This window comes from Callospermophilus lateralis, chromosome 12, assembly GCF_048772815.1.
Source record: "Callospermophilus lateralis isolate mCalLat2 chromosome 12, mCalLat2.hap1, whole genome shotgun sequence".
Classification (NCBI taxonomy): domain Eukaryota; kingdom Metazoa; phylum Chordata; class Mammalia; order Rodentia; family Sciuridae; genus Callospermophilus; species Callospermophilus lateralis.
The window spans coordinates 86,905,885-86,930,392 of NC_135316.1; the positions used below are offsets into that span (position 1 = coordinate 86,905,885).

At 47.5% G+C, this 24,508-nt stretch overlaps 1 protein-coding gene across 2 annotated transcripts in view; it reads left to right on the plus strand.

The window, feature by feature from the left end:
- The first annotated feature begins 307 nt into the window (after positions 1-307).
- Slc7a1 (solute carrier family 7 member 1) overlaps positions 308-24,508 on the plus strand; it is a 74,220-nt gene continuing 50,019 nt past the window's right edge. For both annotated transcript variants that reach the window (XM_076872349.1, XM_076872350.1), the window contains exon 1: positions 308-489. The gene's annotated coding sequence lies outside the window, so the exon portion shown is untranslated. The remainder of the gene's footprint in view (positions 490-24,508) is intronic.

Sequence of the window (24,508 nt, forward strand, 5' to 3'; positions counted from 1 at the left end):
TGGCACCGCGGGGCGGAGGCACGCGCCCTGGCCCGCGCGCGTTTGGGGTTGCGGGGGACCAGAAGATGCTGCAGCGCCGCGAGCTCGGATTGGCGGAGGAAAGGCCACAAGCGAAAGCGCCAGGAGGTGCCGCCCGCCGGCGGGGGAATCCCAGGTTGGGGCGCGCGAAGGCTCCGCCGCCCCGCCTACCATGGGCGCGTCCGCCCTCGGCTGCCGCGCCGCGCTGCCATTGGTGCCCGGCTGTGACACGCCGGAGCCGGCCGGGGCCCCGGGCGGGCGGCGCGAGGGGCGGGGGCCGGGCGCGCGGCTGATGAAACCGGCGCCGGATCCCGCCCGCCTCGGCGCCCCATTCACTCCGCGCGGGCAGGTGTGAGCTGCGCATCCAGCCGGGCAGGCGGGGCACGCTCCGGGCCGATCGTCCGCCAGTCCGTGCGTCCGTCGGTCCACCGCAGTCCTGCGCGCATCCTGCCGCCCGCCGCCGCCCGCCCGGTGAGTGCCCGAGCCCTCAGCGCAGGGACAGCTCCCCGGCGCGAGTCACCTTGGAGGGGCCTCGGCGCCGCGTGGGGTCGCGGGAGGCGGGAGCGAGGTCAGGGAGGGTCCGGCGCGGGGGTGTTGGCATCCTCCCGAGAGGTTCCCCCGCTGGGCGGGAGCGGGGACGTGCCCGCGGGGCCGGTGCCCATGCGGCTGTCGCTTCCACGGAGTCCATTTTGGTTCCCTGAAGGCGCGGCGTGGTGCATGATGCAACACCGACAGAGTAAGCTGGGGCGGCCTGGCGCCTCGCGATGCCCGATCCGCGCGCCTGCCCAGGGACCCTGGCGCCGGGGCCCTCGGGGTGGCCTGGGTGGCCCGGGGCGCGCGGCGGGCTCGGGGGGCCGGCCTAGGCGGCATCCCTACCCGCCGGCTGCGAGGGAGACCTTCCCTTACATGGCGCGGTGCTGAGCACCCCGCCCCGCCACGAGGTCCTGGGATGTGTCATCAGCCGCGGGTGGGGACCCCGCCGGGACGCTGGGAGGGTGGTCCAGCGGCAGGTGGCCGACCTGGGGACGGTGCTGTGCACCCCTGCCCTGTGGTCGCGGCGCCCGCCTCCTGCCTCTCCTCCCTTTCATTATAGACCCCGAGACCCCTGTCCCCCAGCCCTTATCCAGGCTCCCCGGGGTTACTTGGAGGAGGTCACCTCAAGGTGGGGCTTCTTGTGCCCGATTGGCCTGAAAATACAGGGTTCCTCAGGCCCTCCAGATGGTTTGGAGGAGGAGGAAGTTCTTCCGGCTTCATAAAGACGACCTTTTCTCAGCGTGTTTCTCTCTGCGTAGTAGAAAACTTCCCGGGCACTGGCAGGTCACCAGCCCGGCGTGTCCACGTAGTAGCCGCTGCTCCACTGTACGACCGTGGCCTGCTGGGTGAGCCTCTGACCCTCCTCACGGGGTTGGGAACCAAATAGGAGTTGTGTTTGACTTGTGTCATTACGATAGCCAGACATGTGCCTTCAGGAAGAAAGAACTACACTTCCCAGTACCCACAGCCATGCTCTCTGTTGCTAGGTTTTCTCCCAGAGGACAGGGTTGGGATTTCAACCCCAGATATATTTCCCTAAAATAAATATGCTTTTTAATGTACTACAACTGTGTACATTGCCTTCTGGCTGAATGTTCTAATTGTAATTCAAATTATAATTTAGTTGGGTTTTTACCTTAACATAGCTTGCCCTTTATGTGTGGTTCAGATAAAAGGAAACCATGATACATTTATTCCCCTGATATTTGTTGTTGGTCTCAGTGGAAACTATCATTATTTTCATATGAATGCACCTGCCTGGCTTTAAAACAAAAGGTCTTATTTAAGATACAGGATCCGAATAGAAATTTAGGGGAAAGGTCAATAATGGATTAAAATTCCTTTTAAAGGTTTGGCATATTGAGGTGTTTAATGATTATAAAGGTAAAATTCAAAAGGTGTCAAAGAAGTTTTGAGTAAACAAACAGAACAGGGCTTAATAAGAAGTGATCAGAAAAGTACTCACTTGGCTGGATATGAATCTTAGAGCCACACGGCTGTTTTTATGCATGTGCTTATTGGCTTTAGGTGAAAAAAAGTCACAAAAGACAAGAGTGATGGCCTCAGGAAGTTTGAATTCTAAGACACATATGTTCATTACATTTTATAGCAGATCTCATCCTCTGATGGAATTAGCACACGTTATTGGGTGTTATAGTTTCTTTTTATCGAATCCAGTAAAATCAGGCAATCGTTGGAGGGCCCATTGCATCCAATGAAACGAATCCTTTCTTATAAGTAGCCATGTATTTGAAGGTATTGCTTATTAATGCCAGGGAGGAGCCTGAGTAGGAAGAAGTCCTTGTTATGGAGGGAACTGTTTCCTCTCACTCTGGGGATACCTGGGTCTCTGTCATCTTGCCCAGAGGCATCTCCTCAGATACCCTTCATTTCACTTGGCCCTTCGTCCTTACTCCATGGAAGACCTATGGATGAGACCCTGGCCTTATCTGAATGATTGGTCCCTTCAGGCCTGGGTAGTGTGTGTGTGTGTGTGTGTGTGTGTGTGTGTGTGTGTGTTTTGCTAGGGATCAAACCCAAAACCTCTCCTGTGCTACTCTACCACAGGGCTGCACTCCCAGGCCCTGGTCAGCGTAAATTTAGAGGCATACCCAGCCAGATTGGCAGTATTCCCATATGAAGTGTGAGAGAGATCAACTATAAATCCAAGCACGGGGGAATCATGGTGGAGGTGGGAAGGCTAGGGAAAGAGCATGTTGGGTGGAAGAAAGATTTGAAAAGACACAGCTAACATTTTTAGATACTTCCATCCCTAAGGACAGGCCTGGACTAGATGGACCCTTTTGGGGCCCTTCCAAGGTGTATGACTGTGTTGCAGCCACCTGTCCCAGAGTGGTAGCCTTCTTCCCATTCACCTCACTCCGAAATTGGGAGCTCATTGAGCTCTGTCTCTTTTGCTACCTATCACCTCCCTTGCCCCTCCAGAGTGGGCAGCTTGCTGGTGGACTTCCCTGGTAGGGTGGGGATCCCAGGTCAAGGTTCCCAGGTTTTAGTTCTCCTCCAGGGAGGGAATACAGTAGAAAAATCTTTGGCTTTCAGCCTCGTGGTAAACTTGAGCTGCTTTTCTTTCTATTCCTCCAAATCTGTTACCTGTCCTCCCTCTGCCCTCCAACAGTTTGGAAAATAATGGCCCCTGCACTTGTTTGGAGAGAGTCAAAATTTGTCAAGGGAGGTTCAGTGCATTTGCTCTTGGAGTGACTCTGCCACAAGGATGGGCACAAATGGGGGAAACCCTTTGGTGGACTGCTAACGATGTCTGTTTCTCTCCCAAGGTGTTGGTTCGTTGCAACACTGGCAGACTAGGGGGACACTGTTTTCTTGATCCACTGGTCAGGATTCCGTCCTCCCAGGAACATGGGCTGCTGGAAGGACATTTCTGGACATTGGAAGGTTCACCCTACTGCCACACCCAGCGGCTTGCATTGGGCTTTTCCTCTCTGGTTATTATGGACAGTGGGGACCTGCAGATGGTAATTTTAGGGATCACGCTGTGCAAACCGAGTACAATCTGTGACTGAGGGGCGAGGCGTCCACCTTTCCAGCTCAGGGCGGACCCTGCTGCTGCTGGTCTGAGGAGCCCTGGGGAGGGGCACCGAGGCTGGGAAGAGTGCTGCTTTTGACTTCTGGACTCAGCTTTGCCCCTCTCTCCATGTGCAGACTCTGGGAAGTCATTTAGACTTTCTCCAACTTAAACACTTGTAGACCGGGGACCTGTCCTTCCCAGCCTCCCTGGCGAGAAGCTGGAAAACTTGAAGTCCATTCGATCTTTTGACAAAGGTGCCAAATTCATGCAATTTCTTTTTTGAAATCAGCTCGATTTCCAGTTTAGATAGTGGTGGGAGAAAGAATGTCCCTTTTCTTGGTAGCACTGTGTCTTTCTCCGTTGTCTCTCTTTTTCCAGGTTGTGTTTCCTTTCCCCCCTGCCTTTTCTGGGGGTGCAGAGGGCCTGGGCAGACGCATTCCCTTACCTTTCCACATTCCTTCTGCAGTGCTTTTTTTCAGGATGTTCAGAGAGTTCTTGGCCATACGGACAATCAGACGTTTTCCCCTGTGTTCAGCAGTGGGTCCTAGTTCCGGGTCATAGAGACCATGTAGCAGTGGTGACTCTGGGAGGGGCCTCTGCTCGATACAGCCAACCTGAGCTTGTGGCCCCACTCCCCAAACTACGGGGTCAAAGTAGAAGCCACGACCCGTCCCCAAAGAAAGGGCTGAATGACAGAGTGAGCCCTGCTTACAGGGATGCCTGTTCTAAAGTATTTCCTGTACCACATGGAAATCCTTTCCCTCGATGCTTGCATAGTAATTGGCTTTTATTATTTATTTATTTATTTTTTGAGACTGGCGTCTCTGCATTACTGAAGCTGGTCTCCAACTCCTGGGCTCAGCCTCCTGGCTAGCTGGGGGAATAGGTATGTGCCATTGCACCTGGCTTGTAGTGCTTACCTTTCAGGATGGAGAGGATTTAAATGAGATAATTAATGTTACACACTTAGAGCATCTGGTACCCAGTATTTAACATAAATGTTAACAGTTATAGTGGAAGGAAAGGTTAACTCTTTGATTTAGGTGTGGGAGAAAAATGATTTTTAAAACAACGTAAAGTTTGCTTCCCCATTTGCCATGGCAATAAAATGTAGTCCCCTTTCCTGGAATGTGCCCAATTCAGGGTGTTGTGGGGGCATTTGGGCCTTAAAGTAATCTGTTGACAAGTTCCCCATCCCCTCTGGTCCTGGGTCTGGAGGGAATGATGACAGTCCTGGGCTTTTGGCTCTATTGCCTGGATGTACCTGATGAGATCCAGGTGTGTGTGTATGCACATGTGTGTGTTTAGAAGGGGGTGTGTGTTTAGTGGGTGTGGGTATAGTGGCTGTCCTTATAGTCATCTTGATTCCCAACATTGAACCCAAATTACCGGAAGTCCTTGGGTTTGAGAAAAGCTAAACCCCAAAACTCAGGGCCATCTGTTTCCATCCTTTCTTTGAGTAGGTAATATCCCTACTGGGGTAAGGGAGGTGGGTTCATCCCTCAGTGGGGCTCAGAGAAGGAAAGGAACTGAACATTGTCATTTCCTCCAACGACTGTGACAGTTCTCATTCTTCCCATGAAGTGGCTTGAATTGATCTGTTAAGGTTTACTTGGAAGTGCCCTCTTTCTCTTTCCACACCTTCTTCCTTGCCTACCAAGTGCCATCTACCAGTCTCACACCAGATAGGAAGGAAGGCGGGGACAGAGGAGGTCAGGAATCACAAGTGCATGTTTAGTGCTTCCTGAGTACTTGGCGCTTGATGCATCTTCTTCCAGCCTCGTAACTGCCTGTCAAGTCTGGTCCAGCTGTTTTGACTGACGGGGAAGTGAAGGCAGGCACGTCCCACCCCACTGGGTACCCAAGCAGGTAATAAATGGCAGAGGGAAGATTGGAACCCAAGTGGCTTGGCTCCAGAGCAGCCCTCGTGTGTGATGGGACTGTGAAGCCAGCCTGGGCTCCAGCCTCTCTTGGAATGTGCCCGGCGTGCCAGGTGCCTGCTGAGATGGCAGCACCCACCTCTGACTGCTCCCGTTTGTTTCTGGGTAAGTTGTGGTGATGCTGGCAGGGCCTCTCCACCATTGGCCAGCTCTGGTTATTATCGTGGACGGTGGGGACCTGCAGATGGAGCCTTCCCTCCCTGGCCCTCATTTCTCTCTACCATCTCTGGATGCAGATCTTCCTTGCACAGCTGGAGCCCGGGGGCTGCTGGGGCAGCTGTGCTGGGCAGGTGGCCAGACTCAGGAGCCAGCATGTGTGGCAGAGACCCGGCTGCATTCTTTGGGGGTCAGTAGTTTGTCATTCACGTCACTAGCCTCTGGCTGGACACATTGCTTCCTGCCCCAAACCACAGGGGTGCCCATCCGGTCATCCCTGAGCTCCACCTCCGTGTCTCTGCAGGGAGAACTCCTGGCAGGGGGTCTTGTGGGAACCAGAAACTGTTTACACTCCATTCTTCTGGGGCCTGTGGTAGTTGTAGTTCTGCCCCCAGCTTTCATTTACTGATTTCTGCCATGTGGTGAAATGGGGAAGTGTCCCCTTCCTTAGAAGACACCCCTTTGACACCCTTGGCAGCTTTCTACCCTCAGGAGTGCTTTCCTAGGGGCCAGAGCTTTTCAAGTGGCAGGGGAACCTCCTACCCTCCCTTGGGATGAGACCAGGTCCAGGAAGCTGGGAGCTTTGGGTGCAGGCCTTGGGGACCCTCAGAATTCCTGGAAAGGAAGATGGACAGGTATGTAGTAAAACTCTTTTCCACCGCTTTCCTTCTTTCTCATTTCTTTCTTTTCTCTTTCAGCTTTTTTTGGATAGCATTTTGAACTTAAGGAAAAGCTTCAAGAGCCCAAGGAACCCTTGTGCCCTTTCCTCCAGGCCACCAGTTGCCACCATTTTGCCCCTTCTGCTTTTCCCCCACATAGACACATACAAGTGCACGTATGCACGCTTTTCTGACATGTCCTGATGCGTTATCTGCCTCTCCATAGTTTATCACGTATTTCCTAAGAACAAGGATGGCTGCAGTGTGGAATCTTTGCTTTCTTCCCCTTTCTCAGTGCTGGGGATGGAACCCAGGGCCTTGTGCATTCTCCGCAAACACTGTTCCACTGAGTCACACGTGGAGCCTGACAGTGAATCAAAATCAGGAAGCTTAACCTCAGTGCAGAGGTGTTATCAAGTTCACAGCCCTTGTTCAACTTTGAATTGTCCGCGTGGTGTTCTTCACAGCTATTTATGTATCTACCGTGTTCTAATTTTCTGCATCACAAGTCTTTTAATTTTTAAGGGCTCTCACTTTAAGAAAAAGTTCCTAAAAGTGGGACTGCTTACCGTGAAGAACTTGGAAACTAGTACAGTGACAGGGGAAAATTAAAAAGCCCATGATTGCTGCACAAAGCCTTGGCACTTGGCCAGGTGAATGAATTGTAAGAAAAGTGGTTGGTCACCTGGTCACCTGGCCCTGCAGACTGCAGTCCCCCTCCTGGGAAGAGCCCCCTCAGCTGAGCCCTCAGGCTGTCTTTCATGCTCCTGCCCACTCTTTGGGTGGTTGCCCACATGAGCAGCCTGACAACCACCCTTGGTAGCACTTGACTCGTGCGCACATGTAGGTACTTGGGGTGGGGAAGGGCGGAGATCATTATCACATACTCAGGACTTGTTTGAGACTTGAAGTGCTGCAGGTCCTCTCTTGTCTGCTCTGTACCCCTGGCTTCCTCGACTTGGCAGAGGTTAAGGATGCACATGGGGCCTGACAGGGCTGCGGCATGGGTCCCCGGTGGCTATTGCATATAGTTGCAGACTTGCCGCTGGGTGAGCCTCTTGTCCTTTCTAGGAGGCCACTGGAAAAGGAAAATTCTAAATTGTGTTGCTTTGTTAATGACTGTGCTACTCAAACGCAGACTTTCCTAGGGGAAGGTTTCAAAACTCCTGTGCGGTGGAATTTGGATCTTCTCTGTTTGGGTTGTCCCCTCTGCCGTCACCGCCAGCACTGACAGTGGCTCCCCTTTTTCCTGGCCTGGAATGGGTCCTCCTAAGTGATTCTGCTTTCTGGAATGATTTTGTTGGACACTATTATTTCAGAGTGCACGACGCCTCATCCTTTGTACCTCAGTTTCCCTGAGCTGCGAATCTACGCTGTGTGTGAGCAGGGGCCTCTGAAGGCCATGATCAAAAGCTTCAAGTATTTTTCCATGAGTTTGTTTGTTCTTCTCCTGCCCCAGACCCTCTCCTTGAAGGAGCTGGCCTTGACAGTGACTCGGGTGGGCAGCCGCCCAGGGTCCATGCACCCTGCTGAGCCCAGTAACTCCTAACCTGGCCGACCAGCACCGAGGGCTGCTCTTCAAAGAAACCCTTTGAAGTGCAAACATTTCCTTTCCTGAAAAGAAGGGAAATTGAAATGAAAACTTATTGTTCTGGGCAGACAATGTTCTCTTCGATCAAAGAGGGAGTGGGGCTTATAAAGGGAGATTCGCGAATTAGACCTCGATGTGGCAAAGCCCGTGAGTATCCATCAGTGTGGAGGAGCGCACGGGGTCTCTGAGGTTGGTAAGGCTGCATTTTTTCCTTATGCTCCTAAATCGAACATATTTGATTTAACTATGTCTCTTTGTGTTTTTTTCGGAAATGACTTTAGGTGAATTATAATTCTGTTTCCATGTTAGAATATTGTGTAGCCAATAAAAATGGCATTTTCAAAGAGCATTTGATCTTAATGGGGAAAACTTTAATGTTGAAAGTGAAAAAAACAACAAAAAAAACCCGATTGTACTTTTCCATGTTCACCGTTATCTTAATGAGATCTGTGTATTTGCACAAAAAGAAAATGTCAACATTGAACTTTGGGAGCTGGGAGTGTAGCACAGTGGTAGAGAGGATGCTTAACATTTGAGAGGCCCTGGGTTCAATCTCCAGCATCTCCTACTCCACAATAGTCTTTGTTTTGTTTACTGCTGTGTTTGTAGCACCTATGATAGTGCTCAACAAATAGTTATTGAAGGAATATTTATATAGGTAGGTAAAACAGTATATTTTAAAGAAAAAATAACTGAGGTAAATTGTAACATTTGTCAGATAGATAGGACAATAAGTTATTTCAAGTTTCTATTACATTTCTGCCCAGACAATCTCACTTTGGGGTTTATTTTATTCTTTGGTATAAGTATGTACCATATTTTGTACTTCAGTACAAATCATATGGTGAATTGTTTGCTCTGTCATTTCGATTTGGAGTAATCCAGCCCTGTTAAGATCGGAGTATCAGGATATTACATTTTTGCTAGGTTGGTTATTAGATATCTTCACAGATCAGGTAAAATTGGAGCTTTCTCTCAACCTACCCTGAAGCTAATCACCATTGGGCCAGCCTGTCCCATCCTGTTATGGAGAATTTTTGCCTGATTTGCCTAGGATTTTTTTATCTTTTCAGTATCAAAGATGACCGAGATACACTGACTGATTTCTAAATTTATAATGTTTTCAGAAAATACAGCTTTTCATTTCTACATACAATGTAGATAAGCTTTGGAAATGTCCCTCGTTTAGGCTGTCACCTGTCTCTGGTCCTGCAGGACCATAGGCACGTGGGATTCAAGGCTCTGGTAGTGCCTGTCCCGGTCGTCAGCACAAAGTTCTAGAAGCCTTTCTCGGGGGTGTTTGGAATGTGACTTCTGCTACCCACACACTGGTGTTCCCAAGGACAGAAACTTTGACCACTATCTACAATAAGAACTAAATTTACATTGCCATCAAGTCCACACATGGCGACACACATATTGATAAAAAGATTGGAAGTTTCCATGAAACAGCACCTACCATTACTCTTGCCTACAGTGCAGCCTGATTATTTTTTTTACGGTCCTGGGGGTGGAACCTAGGGCCTCACACGAGCTAGGCAAGACCTCTGCCACTTTCCTCTACCCACAAAACTCTTGATAATTTTTATTCTTTTCTATTTCATTAAAGACATTAAAAAAGAGGGGTGCTCCTAGTGGCCACTTCCAGTTTGCAAAACACTGCCACACTTGGATGCACCTAGCCTGCAACTTTCCCAAATCTCAGGTCTGCTGCAGGCACTAAAGGTACGAGAATAATTCATCTTCTCGGAGGAGAAAATAGTGCAGTAGAGGTTTCTTTGGTGGTGAGAGTTTCTGTCTGAACTGGACTTTATTTCTTGTGATGATTCCCAGCAGGGGAGCAGGTTTACAGGACACCTGTGAACTTCCCAGCTTGCTTTGAGTTGCAAACTGAGTAACTCTGGCATCAGCTCTCTTTTAGAGGTGGCCTGGTCAGGATACGTGTGTGTTCCTGTGTTTCTCAGAAATGGACCTGCCTTTATTTATTTATTTACTTGTGGTGCTGGGGATTGAACCCAGAGCCTTATGCGTGCGAGGCAAGCACTCTACCAACTGAGCTATATTCCCATCCCCCTTACATTATTAATTTCAAGTACTTTGAATTTCCTTGAATGTATTTTTTTTCAATGTGTTTTAAGAAAGAACACATCTGAAAAGTTAACCTTTTCTTTCAGAGTTAAGGATTTGTGAATACAACAGGAAAAAGATGCTTTAATAGAAAAGTTAATTTGGGGACTGTCCAATCTATTGGATTAAAGTTGAACAGAGTATTGCAAATATAATACTAGCAATGACAATTATATTATTAAATAGTTCTTGGAAAGGTTGAATGGATTTTTGCTTAAGAAGAATTTGAATTTTATTTTGATTTAGCAAGTAAGTATTCTTAAATAACAAAGCCCGTGTAGTGTATGTAATTCTTAAAACAATTGTAAATCAAGGGAGTTGGTTCCATTGAACAAGGGCATAGTGACATAACAGAACTAACACAAAATAAATTGCCCTAGTTTATTAAAACACGGTACAAATATCTGTCCTGTTCCTTGCAAACCTCTTTTATTTACTATGCTCAATAAAAATAAATTTGCTGTAAGATTTCAGAGTACTTAATTTACAGTCTTTTAAAAAATGCATGTATAAGTTATAAATTGCCATCACTGTTAGTATTTGAGTAGGAACTTCATAAATTTGGTTTTATGCTGTTACATACATATCAGTATTATTTGAAATACGTGATAATCTTTAAATGTAGTTGAGTGACGCACTCCTCACAAATCTGTAATGTCAAATTTTTAACAGCCATTTTGGTTTTTTAAAAATCACTTTTGTTAGAAGTCATTTCTTTTTCATTTTACTTTCTTCCTAAAGGGTTATCTTGGGGAGATATTAAGTAAGAATATCATTAATTCTTTGAATAATTGTCCTGAACTGGAAAATGTTCATCTTATTGGTCTTAGAGTTTGCAGTCAGAATTTAGAAAGTGATCAAAACTAATTAGAGGTAGGGATTAGTGCAATAGAGGTTTTGTTTTGTTTTTTTTTTTTTTTCAGTAATTACTGAATGTCTGTGAGTCTTTGATCTGGTGAGTGCAACTGTATACCTTGGGCAATTTTGAGTTGGAGTAGTGCCCAGTGGAAAATAACACTCAACATGAATTCAAATCACTTTCCTGTTGCTCCTGGGTGCCCCTCCACTGTCCTGGTGGAGCCTCTGCAAGGGAGATCTTGCTGTGCCACCGTATAAGCTCTTGTGTTGGTGGTTGAGTTGGAGCCTCTTAGGGGCTTCTGGCTCTGACCCCCAGAGCTGTGTCTTTCTGGTGAGTTGTCCAGTTATGTAAAGGAAGGAGTATCATTTTGCCCTGAGAGGCACTAGGAGGCAGGCACAGAGGGAGAGAATGGGATCCTCGACACTGTTGCTTCCTGACACTTCCTGACACTTCCTGACACTGAGCAAGAAGTGCTGCCCCAGGTCCAAATGAAGAGACTCAGACATTTTAGTTCTTGTCCCTTTTCCTAGAATTGCTCTTAGGAATTCTAGGGAAAAAAAAAATCTAGATTTCCTTGAACTGGCAGAACTTTGTGCCCACTTGATAGTGAGTGTGGACACGGTGCAGGCCCCCTGCCTATGCCTGAGGGCCATATTCCTCTTAGGTCTGGACTTCTCTGAAGGATACAAGGTATACACTACTAAAAGTAAAACTCTAAACTTAGGGCAACACTTACTGTAGTATATCGTTTCTGGAAATACAACACACAAAACTGGAAGCGTTTCCATTGTAGTTGTACATATTAGGTGAATTCTGTGATGTGCTTCTTAGTTATTTCTATCACTCCTTCATCACTGTCTAAAGGCCCTAGGTAGGTAGGTGTATAGGGACTGGACAGATGTGCCAGTGGAGGCCGGCAACAAGGGTAGAAGGAAGGATTACATCTCCCTAAGCATTTAAGTAAACTACTTTGCATAATATGACAGGGCCTTTCCTATCTTAAAGTCAAACTCTGGGTGTCTTTATGCTATCTAAACCAGGGTTATGTACAAATCCTCCCCTGGGAATCTTGTTGAAACTCAGATTCTGATTCAGGAGGCCCAGATGGGTTCTGAGAGACTGCATTTCTAACTCCAGGATCACTTGGAGTGGCAAGCCCCTAGAAAATGCTGGAACCTGCAGTCATTTAGGAATACCACGGATTGAAAGATCTCAGGCCACGTCTGTCTTCATGTCTTTTGTACCTGGAGTAGTGAGTGGTACAGAGTAAACATTCAAAAAGTGCCTTTTCAACGGAAGAAATTGCTGTCCTGTGCCCATTTATTTTAGTGCCTTTGGAGGGGCCTGGTGGCCCGTCTGTAGTCTGTGCTTTCATTTCTGACCAGCCTGCTTATCTGTTTACAGCAGATAGGAAGTGATAAGTTCCACTGCAGAGGTGGGGCTGCTGACAGTGCTGAGAACTGATAGCCAAGGGCCTGACAGCAGGGGAGAGGACAGAGTGCTGCAGAGAGAAAGTAGCACGGTGGGGAGAGTTGAGCTGAATGATAGACACCTTCTTTTCTGTTTTAGGAGATCCCTGTTGTGTGACCAGTGGCAACTCTGTGCCTTAGTTTCCCTGCGTGGAAATGGAGAGTCATGGTTTCCCACTTGGTAGGCAGTGTTGAGGATCAAAGCTTCGGGGCTATTGCCAGGCTGAGTAAATGGGATCCCCGTTAGGAATGGTGTCTGCAGGGTTAAACTTGAGGCTTCAGAGAGGTTTTTTGCCAGATGAAAAATCCCGTTCCTGAGGTTGCCCATAAATGTGTCTTTGCTTTGCTAGTAAAAGAGTAGGTGTCAATTAACATGCAAAGTGAATTCTCCAGAAAATGAGCTAAGGAGAGGTTGCTACATGTTCCCTCTTTGGCAGGAAATTCTTCATGGAAGAGGCAGATGCAGGAACTTTCTAATTAAGGACGGGCAAGGGGAAGATGAACCTGGCTTAGAGAGGGCCTGTGGGGGTGGCCATAGTGTTGAAAGAGCTGGCATGGATTGCCAGGTTTCTGGGCCCCCTGCTCAGAAGACCTGAAACTAGGGTGCCCCTTGGAAGAGCTAGCATGCATTTGGGTGTATGCCCTTGTGGTTAAACCTCCTTGCGATTTACTTATTCTTGGTTCTTAAGAAATCTCAGGAAGGGACGGCCAAGGGGAAAAGGGGTGCTTGGGCACAGTTCCCAATCTGTTCAACCTCCGTGGAGGTGTTGGACTCTGCCCCGGGGAGAGATCTGACTTGGAATACTCATAACTACACCTTGGCTGTGTCTAGCCTGCCATTGAGTTCAAGGTTCTCTGCCTGGCACATGAGTTGGCGAGAGAAATTTAAAGGGGATGAAGCAGAACAGTTTCTTAAAGAGCCTCGGCATGGTCTTAAGCTTCCCAGATGTTCTATGGCACACACCTAGAAACACCCAAGAGTTCCCTGAAATGCCTTAATCTAAGTGGTTTTCTTGCACCTTCTCACAGGAAAGTGGTGCGGGGGCATGAGAATGGGGTGTTATAAAATGCAGGTATGTGGCTTAGTTTTTCCCCCTGTTGTTTTCCTTCACTAACTCATATACTCATTAGAAGGCTTTTTGTTGAGTAGGATATAGAAATACCAATTACAATAAACTAAAATAAAAATAATTCAGAAAGGCAGAAAAATAAAAAAGAAATGTCATTTACATGTTTCCTCAAAATCTGAAACTTGTAATCACTCCTATAAAGTGTGAGCCAAGGCTGCCTTTCCAGGGAAGGTCTGGGGTGGTTGTGGGTATGGTGGGGTTGGTGGTGGAGGGACTTAGGATTTATTCTGTGCCCTTTGACAGCTTGTGAATTTTGCACGAGGCACGGGTTGAGTTTATAAAAATCCCATCATGGCCTTGTTTGGGGGGAAAATCAGATTAGTTTTCATGGTACATCTTGCAGGAATTTAGAGATCACTTACGATCACCTTTTCAGTCCCTAAAGAGGTGCATACTGTTTATTCGCCTCACCAGGCATTAAGATGGACAACAGATCGCATGGGTGGAAGTGTGCAGTTGGGCTCATGAACAGTCCCTCTGCTTTATAGCACTTGTCACCTTGCATCGGGGATCGGTCAGCTGAAGACATGTGTCATGATTGTTTAACAAAGCAGTCAGGGGAAGAAATCATGACATGTTCAGAAGTGTGAAAAATTCCCGTGAAGGAGAAGGTTATGCCACCCGTTGTGGGGTGTGTATTGCACTAGCGTTGATGCACAGTGCGCGTGAAGAGAGTGACATGGAATGGTCTCAGGGAAGGGCACGCATTAATGAAGGAACTAGGAGACCAGGTGAAGGGAGGTAGAAGAAACTTGATGGAGGAGTCCTGGATTCTTAGCAGGGCCTCATGGGCCTTGAGAACCCGAAAACCCATACAGGCCATCTCTGTTGTCCCCTGCTGGGTTCGCCACACTCTTCTCAATCTTCAAGATGAGGCCACCTTAGGGTGTGCGTCTACCCTAGACTTGCCCTTTCAGTGACCTGGAAGCACATAGAGCACAATGCTGTGGATTCTTGTCACCCCGGGCAAGACCTATGCTCAGGGTCACCTTTTCTACTTACCGATTTAGAAGGGATTGCATTAAGATGTTACTTTCTTTGGGATTTCCAGCTCTAAAAAGGATAGAGGTGACCAAAGACCCATGGAAGAGCACTGTGTGGTTTGGTAACGTGTGAAAGTGAGTGTCCAGGGGTAACAGTGATCAGGTGTACTGGGGACAGGAGTTCTGGTCTTAGGACATGAAAGATTGTCACTGAGAATCTTGGCTTTGTCTGCATAGGCCCAGAAATGCTGAGCAGGGCACTGATACTCCCAGAAGGCACAATGACTCTTATAAAGTGGGGGCTGGGGGTAAGGTACCTGGAGACAGTATCCATGTGGTTCGCCAAACTTGTGCTCCTTCAAAGGACTATTCCAGAAGAGCTTCTGCATTCGGAATGGTAAGTTTCCTTGTTGCAACTGTGGAGTACGTGGTCTTGGACGCAGCATTTCTCAGTCTGATTGCCCACTAGTGGATGCTAATCCATTCATGACGGCCAGCCATTTCCTGGTGTCGGGTCGAGCTGGGCAGCAGGGTTCTGTTGTGCAGGGTGACTCCTGGGGAGGGCTGGAATGTCAGGTTAGGCCATGAGAAGTTTTAGCTCCAAACTATCTCACCAGAGAGGAAGCCTGTCAGAGGTTATTTTTCAAAAGACTTATGAGCCAGTCCTACACATCAAAATACAGACAGTCCTCATCAAAGGAAAGGGAAAGAAATCCCGCCTGTGTTAACCCACGCTGCGTGGACTGGGGGTGAAGCCTTGCAGCAGCAGCAGAAGCAGCAGCAAGCCCTGCTGAACCTCTGTAACGAAAAATCTAGCAAGAGCTGCCTTCTGCCCGAAGCGCCTTTGGCAAATGCTTCATGGAGCTCTTGCTTCTGCTTCTCCCCCACCTCTTGAGCAACAGACTTCCCCCTGGCAGAGTAAAGAAAAGCACAATGTGAAAAGACGGGAGAGGGCTTCCTGCCTGCCTCCAGGTCCTGCATGCAGAGGAAAGGGAAATAGTATGGAAGGAAGTCTTGTGTCTCCGAATGAGAGGATTCTTGTCAGCCCTGTGGCAGGTACCGAATGCATCTCCTCAGTGCATATCTGGTGTAGGACAAGAGGATACCCACTGTGACCTCGCAGCTCTCAGTCTTGTCCAGGAAGAAACTGTCGTTGCAAGGAGATTGTACCACATTTGCCCTTGTAAAAGCCCCTGCAGCTGTTCCCTGGCCTCCCCTGGACTCCTGGATAGACTCAGCCTGGAGACAGGGTGTGGGACACCTGGTACTTTTCATTGGCCTCAACATTTTGCCCAGCGTCCTTTAGATTTGCTGAGCAGGTCTGATCCAGCCATGAAGGGGCATTGTTACTCACATATGCAGATGTGTGTGTATAAAAACAGCATGCCCTTGTACTGAGGAGCGTGCAGAGCAGTGCCCCCAGTTCAGGGAAGGTTTTCAGGAGGACAAAGGATGGCAAATAGTCAGATTTAAGGGAAGGGAAAAAGGGCACCTCAGTTTTGCAGCCCAAGTTCAGATGTCCTCAGTATCTGCTCTCTGGGCAGAAATGTGATAAGGACTGTGTTACCAAAGAAGCCTTGGCTTTCGTTTGGGGATAGCACAGCATTCCTAAGAGTCGCCTGGAAGAATCGTGGTACCCCAAGGGTTAGAGATGTGATCAGAGTTTCAAATGCCATGGGCCACAGCAAAATGAACCACACTTACCAACCAGCTTCGAAAACCAGCCATGTCCTTTGTCAGGTCTTGCAAATGTTTTGGAATAAATAAAAAGCAAAAAAGACTTTGTATGGCTTGTAACACACTGACCAAACCTGGAAAACGTTGGGAGGAAGGGAGGTAGGCTCCCGAAGAACGTGGTTATGGCTGCACAGCACACAGGGGCCAGGAGTGTTTGGGGTTTATCAGGAATCTTTGGACAGTGATATCATGGGGCATGCCTGCTCACAAAGCTTGCTTTGTGAACTTGTCCCAAGACAGGACGTTTGGCTGGAGTAGACTAAGTTTGACCGGGATATTATTTCTTATGTTCTTGGCTCCCCAGACAGGTGTTTGAGAAAGGAGCAGGGGTAAACTTGGTCCCCAACTGTCTTTTTTTACATTCTTTTGGCATTGTAGAGAGAGTTGCACCCCGAGATGGACACTACCTCTTTGTTTAACTTAGGAACCCCCTCTTGGAGGCAAACTCTAGAATCACTTGCCCTCTCTTCCCCATGTCCTCCCTTCCTTGAGATTTCACAGCCACACTTCAGGGGACACTGCTCGCTGCTTCCTCCACCGCCCCACCCACTCCCTGCACGGAGAGAAGGTGACTTCCTCCAGCTCATCTGACTGTTAGCACCTCAGACCACAGTTAAAGAAGACTACATCACATATGAAATTGTATTTGAATTCTAGAAGGGGCCTTGTGTTGTGCTCTGGATATAGGAATTTGTAAAGACCAGATTAACACTTCTCTTAAGGCATTTAAAGAGAACCCAGCAAGGACTCCTCTGAATTGGAAATACCTGAGTGGCACGTGGAAGGATAGGGGTGTCAGTGCCAGACCTTGGCTCTGGTGTGCACAAGATGTAGGAACCAGCTCCCAGCCTTCCTCTGCCACTTTCCTGGGGCCTGGGAACTGAGGGAATGGCTGGCTACTTCCCAGTGTGGTCCTGCACACTTAGCGAGTGGGCAGTAGATCTTCCCTCTCTCTTTCTTTATTCTTCATTGACTTCATCATGGTGCTAAAGATGGTGCATCTGTTGTCTAGAAAGGCCACTGGGCGCTCTCCTACCAAGGCCTCTTCACAAATGCACAGGTAAGGCTGACTCTCTGGAACACCCCGCTCCTCTCCTTCTCTGTCTGCAGTTGCACAAAGCTTAAGTTTGATTTGAAGTTGGTACTGGTGCTGGCCTTTGGAGAGTTGGTGACCCCAAGAAGCAAGGGACTGATCCCAAATTGTGAGTCCATGTTGGTTGCATTAGCTAGTTCTCTGCTATTAGAAAATTGGTCATTTTTATCTGAGCTATTCGGGTGGTTCTTTTTACCTGCAGAAGGCTTTGTATTTCCTGATGATTTTGCAGGCCCATGAGTTTATGCCCATTCTGGAGCATGAAGAAGGCAGACCGTTGATAATATTTGGTAGAAATGACTTTCAAAAAATCCGTCTTCAACTATGAACAGGGAGCTGATTGGCTGATAGGTCCTTCCTTGGAAGTTGCAGGACCCTAGTGGCTGACCACAGAGGCTGTCTCTTTAGTGAAGACAGAAATGTGTTCCTTTGTGTCATGTTGAAAAAATTAGAAGAACACAGACTACATTTGGAATCTAAATTTTTGGGGGCAGTGACACAAAACCCTTATGGATTAACTTGTACATAAATTCAATTTTCAGCTTAATTCTTTTAGCTGTATTATAAAATACCTAACAGTTTAGGGCTAGAAGCATGGCATAATTGTTTTATGCCAAGTAGTGTTTAATAGCATATCCAAAAGCTAGATACACTTCCCCTTGGTCCAGGCTCAATTATTTGTTTGTAATTCTAATTTTGGGCTGTTTGGAGGAATAGATTGTTGACAGTAATAAAGCAAATAAAAGCTTCTTTTGAAAAACTGAAAATATACTGGGGATTTATCATAGGTTGAAAGGAGTACACAGTATTATCTTTTAAAAATATATGTTGTCGTCATTTTCTCTCTTGCTCTTTATCTTTTTTTTTTCTTTGAGTTTATTGTTTTGATAAGGTGTCCCTGGGAATTCTTCCAGCGTAGATCAAGAGAAATTGGCACTGGGTTGAGTAATAATAAATAAGAAAATAAATAATAATAAATAAGAAAATTGTGGTGTTCTCAGATGTTTGTTTAGTTACATGTTCCTGCTCCCCCTAACTAAAGGACAGTTGCAATAGTTACACAAAAGGGGCAGAGAAAAAAGTGCATCCTGGGAGGTGGTGGCCTTGCTCCTCTGCTTTGTTGATGAGAACTTACCATGTGCTCCATCAGGTGGCGTGGCAGGTGTTTTATTCATTTGTTTGGTACTGGAAGTAATCCTCAGCAGACAGACGAGTTAAAGAATAAAAAACATTAGGTGCACTATGAAATGTCGAGATTTACTCTATAGACTTTGTTTTCAGTTGTACGATTTTAAATTTCGAGGTAGGCTCTTTGAGAATTACCGTGTCCATTCATTTCCTCATTCCTGCAGCAAACACTGGCCAGGTGCTCTACAGGTGCCCACTTTGAATTGCCAAACTTCTCGCCCTTAAAGGGCGGTCATTCCTTGAGGTTCTGCAGATACGGTGATAGCACAGCAGTTGGCCTTGAACCCTGTTTCCTTATGGTTAAGTGAGCTCTAGAGAAGGTCAGGCTCTTGCTACCAGTTCTCATCCCTTGGACACTGAACTGTAGCCACTAGGCTAGTTACTCATAGTACCCCTTTTTCTATTAAGGCAGTCTAGGCATCTGCTCTCAGTCCTCACCCCCTCTGGTCTCTGAGTTACTTCATATGGTTGGCTATTCCCTTTTCTGCATCTTTCAAAGGCCACTTGCTACAGACCCACAGGCGAGAGGGCTTATCACATAAGCCAGGCATTACTTATTAGAGTGGTCTGCCGAGTGCCTTTAGAGTGGCGATCTGTGACAGGCCCCTGGCCCAGACCATTCGCCCTGCTTCAGAATGAGTGAGGTGCAGGACCTGAGCTCTCAGCACAAGACATAGCAAATAAAAGGTGCTCAGTTAAATTTGAATCATAGGTTAGCAGTGGATTATTATTATTATTATTATTTTTAGTGTAACTTCTTACTGCTGAAAGACTGTATGGTGGCATACTTGGGACGTATTGATGATCTACTTGGGACATACTTATATTCAGATTTAACTGTGCCATCCTGTATCTGATGTGATGGCCACACACTAGGCTACCATCAAGGTGTGCCCTGCCTGGCTCTTGGCACGCTTGGCAAGGTGAGGGTGTGGGGCTTAAGGGCAGCAGACAGAGTTGGACCCTCTGGTGGCGTAGAAGTCCGCCTGCCTTTGAAGTCTTCAGACTTGCTGTTTCCCCTTTGTTATTGTGATACTTCCTTCTCAGCTCCTGAAATGTGGCTGTTCCCTTGGTCCTGCCGACAGCCTTCTTGGCCCCCTGGAAGCTCCTCTTGCCTCTGGTGAGCCAGCATCTGTAGTCCTGGGTGCAGAGTCTCACACGCCTAGCTGCGTGGCCGGTATGTCCATCTGCTTTGCTGGATCCAGAGCATTTGGACAACGCTTTTTGGATCTGAGGATATTTTGACTCTTGGGAAAAAAAAAAAAATTTATCAGAAATATGTGTTCTTCAGTGAATTTTCAATGAACATAATTTTCTTAGTGGACTTCAGTCTAAGGTTTTTAGAGCGCAGATGAACCATTTAAACTTTTTGTTTTTATGAAGTTATTCTTACCAGAATAGATTATTTCCCAGTTATGTTTTTATGGAAGTTTCTTCTGCCCTTATCAGCCATTTGCCCACAGCAGATGCCTCGGGTGGATTTTAGCTTTTGCCACTGTTTTCTTTTGTGTCTCTTGTTCCTTCAGTGCCCAGTCTTCGTCCCTCAAATTTGGCAGATGTGCGTTCTGCCCAAGCGGAGCTGGCCTCTGCCTGTGACGCTTGCTGGTTGTTTCTGATTGATTTGGCTGGTGGCTGCTCTGTGCAGTGCTGACAGCAGTCCCACGCAGATTTCCAGTCACCTTCGTCCACCAGCCGTTCGACTACGCTGCACACTGGCGGGGTCCAAGTGGCAGGGTCACGGTGTCTTACCTAGGTCTCTGTGTCAGCTCAAACTCAGTACCTGCAGATCCCAACTTGGGATTTCTTCCAGTCATGCAGAGTTGAGAGTTAACCTTGACTCACCTGACTCCTGCCCCTCAGAGTCCATAACTGACTGCATCTGCTGCGTCCTGTCTATCAGATCATGTGTCCAGTCACCTTCTCCCTCCTCCTTCCACCACATCCCAGGACAGTCATCCTGAGCGGGGTCTTCCCGTTTCCCATCTCTCTGTCTTTCTGACATTCTCCTTTGCTTTTTTCTATGTCTTTTCTCCTCAGTTGAATCATGAGCCTCTTGGGGGCAGGGGCCACGTCTACAACTTTATCTGTCACCCACAGCTCCTCACGGAGGGTGTGCATGGAGGAGGAGACACAGCAAGGACCCCTGAGTGAAGGGTCCTGGCTCGGCCACTGGGCCTGGGCCAGTGCACTGGGCTTGTCTGGCTGCAGGTGGCCTGGAGAGTGCGCTGCACTGGGGCTGTGCTCGGGAGTCTACCAGCAGCGGCCAACCCTGTCCACCTGCCTGTGCCTGCGTCAACGTGTCACCTGTAGCCCCAGGTCTGGGCGCTGCCTCTCTGGCTGCTGGCCACCTGGCATCCTTCCCAGTGACTTTTTGTTTTGACCTTTCCTTTGGAAAAGGTTTCTGAAGCAACATTGTACACATAAAGGTCAACAAAAAAGAGTGGATGATAAGTGGACAGAGATGTAAGTCAAAAGGCCGGAAGCGAGGTTGCTTCACAACCAGGCCGGAGGGGATGAGGGAAAAACAAACGCCTCGCAGTTGTTCTTTAATCATGTGTCTGTAGCGACGTCAGGCGGGACGGGGAAGCAGACATTTCCATCAGTGTATACACACACGGGTTGGCAAAACAAATAACTGGGCTTTGTGACCATGCAGGCCTCCTGGAAGGAGGACTGGCCTCTCTGCCTGACTTCAGAGCGCGAGAAACTGGAGAATCCACCTTACAGCGGAACTGGCGAAGCCGTCTCCTTTTCTTAATGCAAGTTCAGGCTTCCAGATTTGGCCCAAGCCAGACTGAGGTGACAGGGCCTCTGGCTGAAGCGTGACCCATGGCAGGTGACATGTGTTTACTTCACTGAGTCTGAATGGCACACGGTGACATTCACGATGGCCACGGTCCCTGCCAACCCCCCAGGTCACGGCCAAGGGCAGAAAAGGCTTTGGTTGGTAGTGCGACAGAAATGGGGATGTCCAAATATTTAATTATTTTAAAATAAAAATTTGGTGTTAAAAACCTGAGTCGTTATTAGTTATGCTTTTAAGGTTTACTCATTTTGTTCATACTTTTAATAGTTTAAATTCAGTTTTAATATTTCCAGACAATAGCCATCAAATCTTGTGCCTTCTGAATTAGTGCAGATGGAAAATTAATTTAATGACTTTTTTTTTTTTTTTGGAGATTCTGGGAATTGAACCCAGGGCCTCCTTCATTCTAGGCAAGCATTCTACCACTGAGCTACACCTCTAGCCCTTGCAATTTAAATTTTTAAAATTTGTTCTAATTAGTTATACATGAGTAAATTTAAAAATTTAAACCACATATCTGTATACTGTTTGTCAATTACAAAATACCTTCATACTGTAAATCAGTTATTTGGGTTACTTAATCCTCATAGCACTTTTAAGGTTGGCTACTAGTAAGACCTCTCATAGATTAAGACGCTAATAATACTGCAAATTTATTGAACTCACTAATGCCTGACATATTCAGTACTTTACACACATTAATTCTTTTGACCCTCTTCATCTTGCAGAGATGAAAGAGTAAGCTCAAAGAAGTTAAGTAACTTCCCCTTAAACTTTCCCCAGTTTAATTTGAGATTTTTAACCTCTATCTTGCCTCTGTCCCTTGATCCTCACATTAGGAACAAGATAGGCCTGGGTAGGGATGGAGGTGTAGGTGAACCCAAGTCATGATTCCTGTTTCATGTAGGAAAACTGAAACAGAGGCATCTAGTGGCTTGTCCAAGGTCACACAGCCGGGCTCTGATAGGGTTTCTGATACCTCTTCAGACATGTGAGCTGATAAAAATGTGACATGAAAATTCTTCCATTCAGTGAACACTCCGTTTCAATGATGCAGTTTGGTAGTAGCTGCAGATCCACTGCAGGCCCTGGCATCCTTGTCCATGCCCTTCAGAGCAGAGAAGGTTCAGGAGAGGGACCTCTGCATGTAGCATACTGGTCATTTGTTTTAGGCCATAGAAATGGTGTGACTGGACCTCCCAGGATTCACACTCTGGTCGAGCTCTGCTAGATATTCTTTCCTGTTGGCCCACCCAGGGGCTGCAGTAATATGCATGGGGCTGCCAGGGATTTTCTGTTATTTGGGAAAACGTTTCCTCCCTGGTCCTGTTTTTCCTTTTATTGCTATAATGTGACCAGGACGTCTGGACAGATTAGAATGCTGAGAGGTGTCACTGGCTGGATCCTGGCCAGCCTTGAAGGTGGGCCCAAGGTGGCATCCGGGCAGACCGAAGAGAGCTTTGGGATGACCCCCGCCCCAGCCACTGAGAGCTGGGATAAGCACCATCCATCGACACTTGAGGTTCCTTGCTCTCATTTGTGAAGTGAGGCTTGGTGGCTGAGTTTCTAAGTGCGCGAAAGACCTAGCAACGTGTCTGCAGCATACTAGCTGCTCAGATGTCATTAGGTTAAATTGAGGAACTTTAAAAAACCCAGATATTTGTTTTGATGAAACAGTGATCACTAGACTCTAGGAACTTTTGTGACTCCTGGAGCAGCTCGTGTAACAGGAAGGAGGGCTGTCTCGGTACCACACTGCCAAACCATCCTCCTCGGAGTGGGCCTGTGTTCCGTGAGTTGTCATCAGTAACTGCAGGCATCCAGAGCTCACTGTCCCTAACACTAGCCATCAGGGGCCCTGCAGGGAACGGGTGGCATTCTCAAATTGGGCACTTTGAGATGAGTTTAACGAGGCAACTCCTTATAAAAGCAGGGCAGAGTGTCAGTAGCCTAGGGTAAGTGAGGGAGGGCCCCTGGGCACCTCCAGCATCTTGGACCTGGAGAAGGTTTGGTGACTGCAGCTGGCGGTGTGACGGGTAATGTCACACCAGACTCCTCGAAGTGGGGTCTCCTTCATTCACCTCCCTCCTTTCATCTTCCCAGAGAGACAAGGAGGAAGATAGGTTGGCCGGAGTGAAGTCCCACACAGGTGAGCCCCGGGCGGGGAAGTGGCTCTGGGGCCAAAGGATGTGACGGGTACCTTCAGTGGAGTTGAGGACAGAAACAAGTTAATGAGTTATGCAGCCCCACGTTCTTTTTTTTTTTTTTTTTTCTTGACAAGACGCTCTTAAAATGTCAAAGTGACTAGACAGAGCAGCATGTGGAAGGCATTGGTGTAGCGGCTTCTTTGGTAATCTTCTTTCCCTCTGAAGCTTGAAGACCTGTGTCAGAGTGCCTGCACGTCACTCCGTGCACTTGAACTTGAGTTCAAGTGGAGTAATAAAGGCACAGATGAGCTCAGGGGTTGGCAAGCGAGTTCTATAAAGGACCATATCACAAGTATCTCAGTCTTTGCCACATGTGCCTCTGTTGGAATGATCGTCATCTCTTTCCTCCTCCTCCTCCTCTTTTGTTACCTTTTATTTTATTGTTTTTAGTTGTTGATGACCTTCATTTTACTCATCTATTTATATGCGGTGCTGAGAATCGAACCCAGTCCCTCACATGCGTGAGGCAAGTGCTCTGCCACTGAGCCACAACCCCAGCCCTTTTGTTCCCTTTTAAAATATGAACCTTAAGATAAAAACAAAACCATTCTTCATTCGGGGTCAGTATTAAATCGGGCCATGTGCCGTAGTTTTGAGTTCCTGGAGCACATTGTGGTTTGCCTAACTGCTCTGTGGGGGCTTCTGTCTGTAAGATAGGTTTTAGGGATGGGAGAAACATTTCTGTCTTAATGGTGTGTTAAACCCCACTGTGAACTGGAAAAAGGTAGATAGGAGACACTTCAAGGGCACCCTAGGCTGCAGCCTCAGGGTCCCCACACTGCGGCTGCCTCTGAAATTGGGTAATGGAGGTCAGTTTAACATCTGACTTCTGATAATTCTGTTGTGCTCCATTTATGGGAGTAATATGTAGGTTTTTTTTTTTAATTGTTTAGGTGATAAAGAGGTAGATTTCTTTAGGGGAAAATATCAGTGGTGGTGTGCATACCACACAGACTGGATTGGAGTGG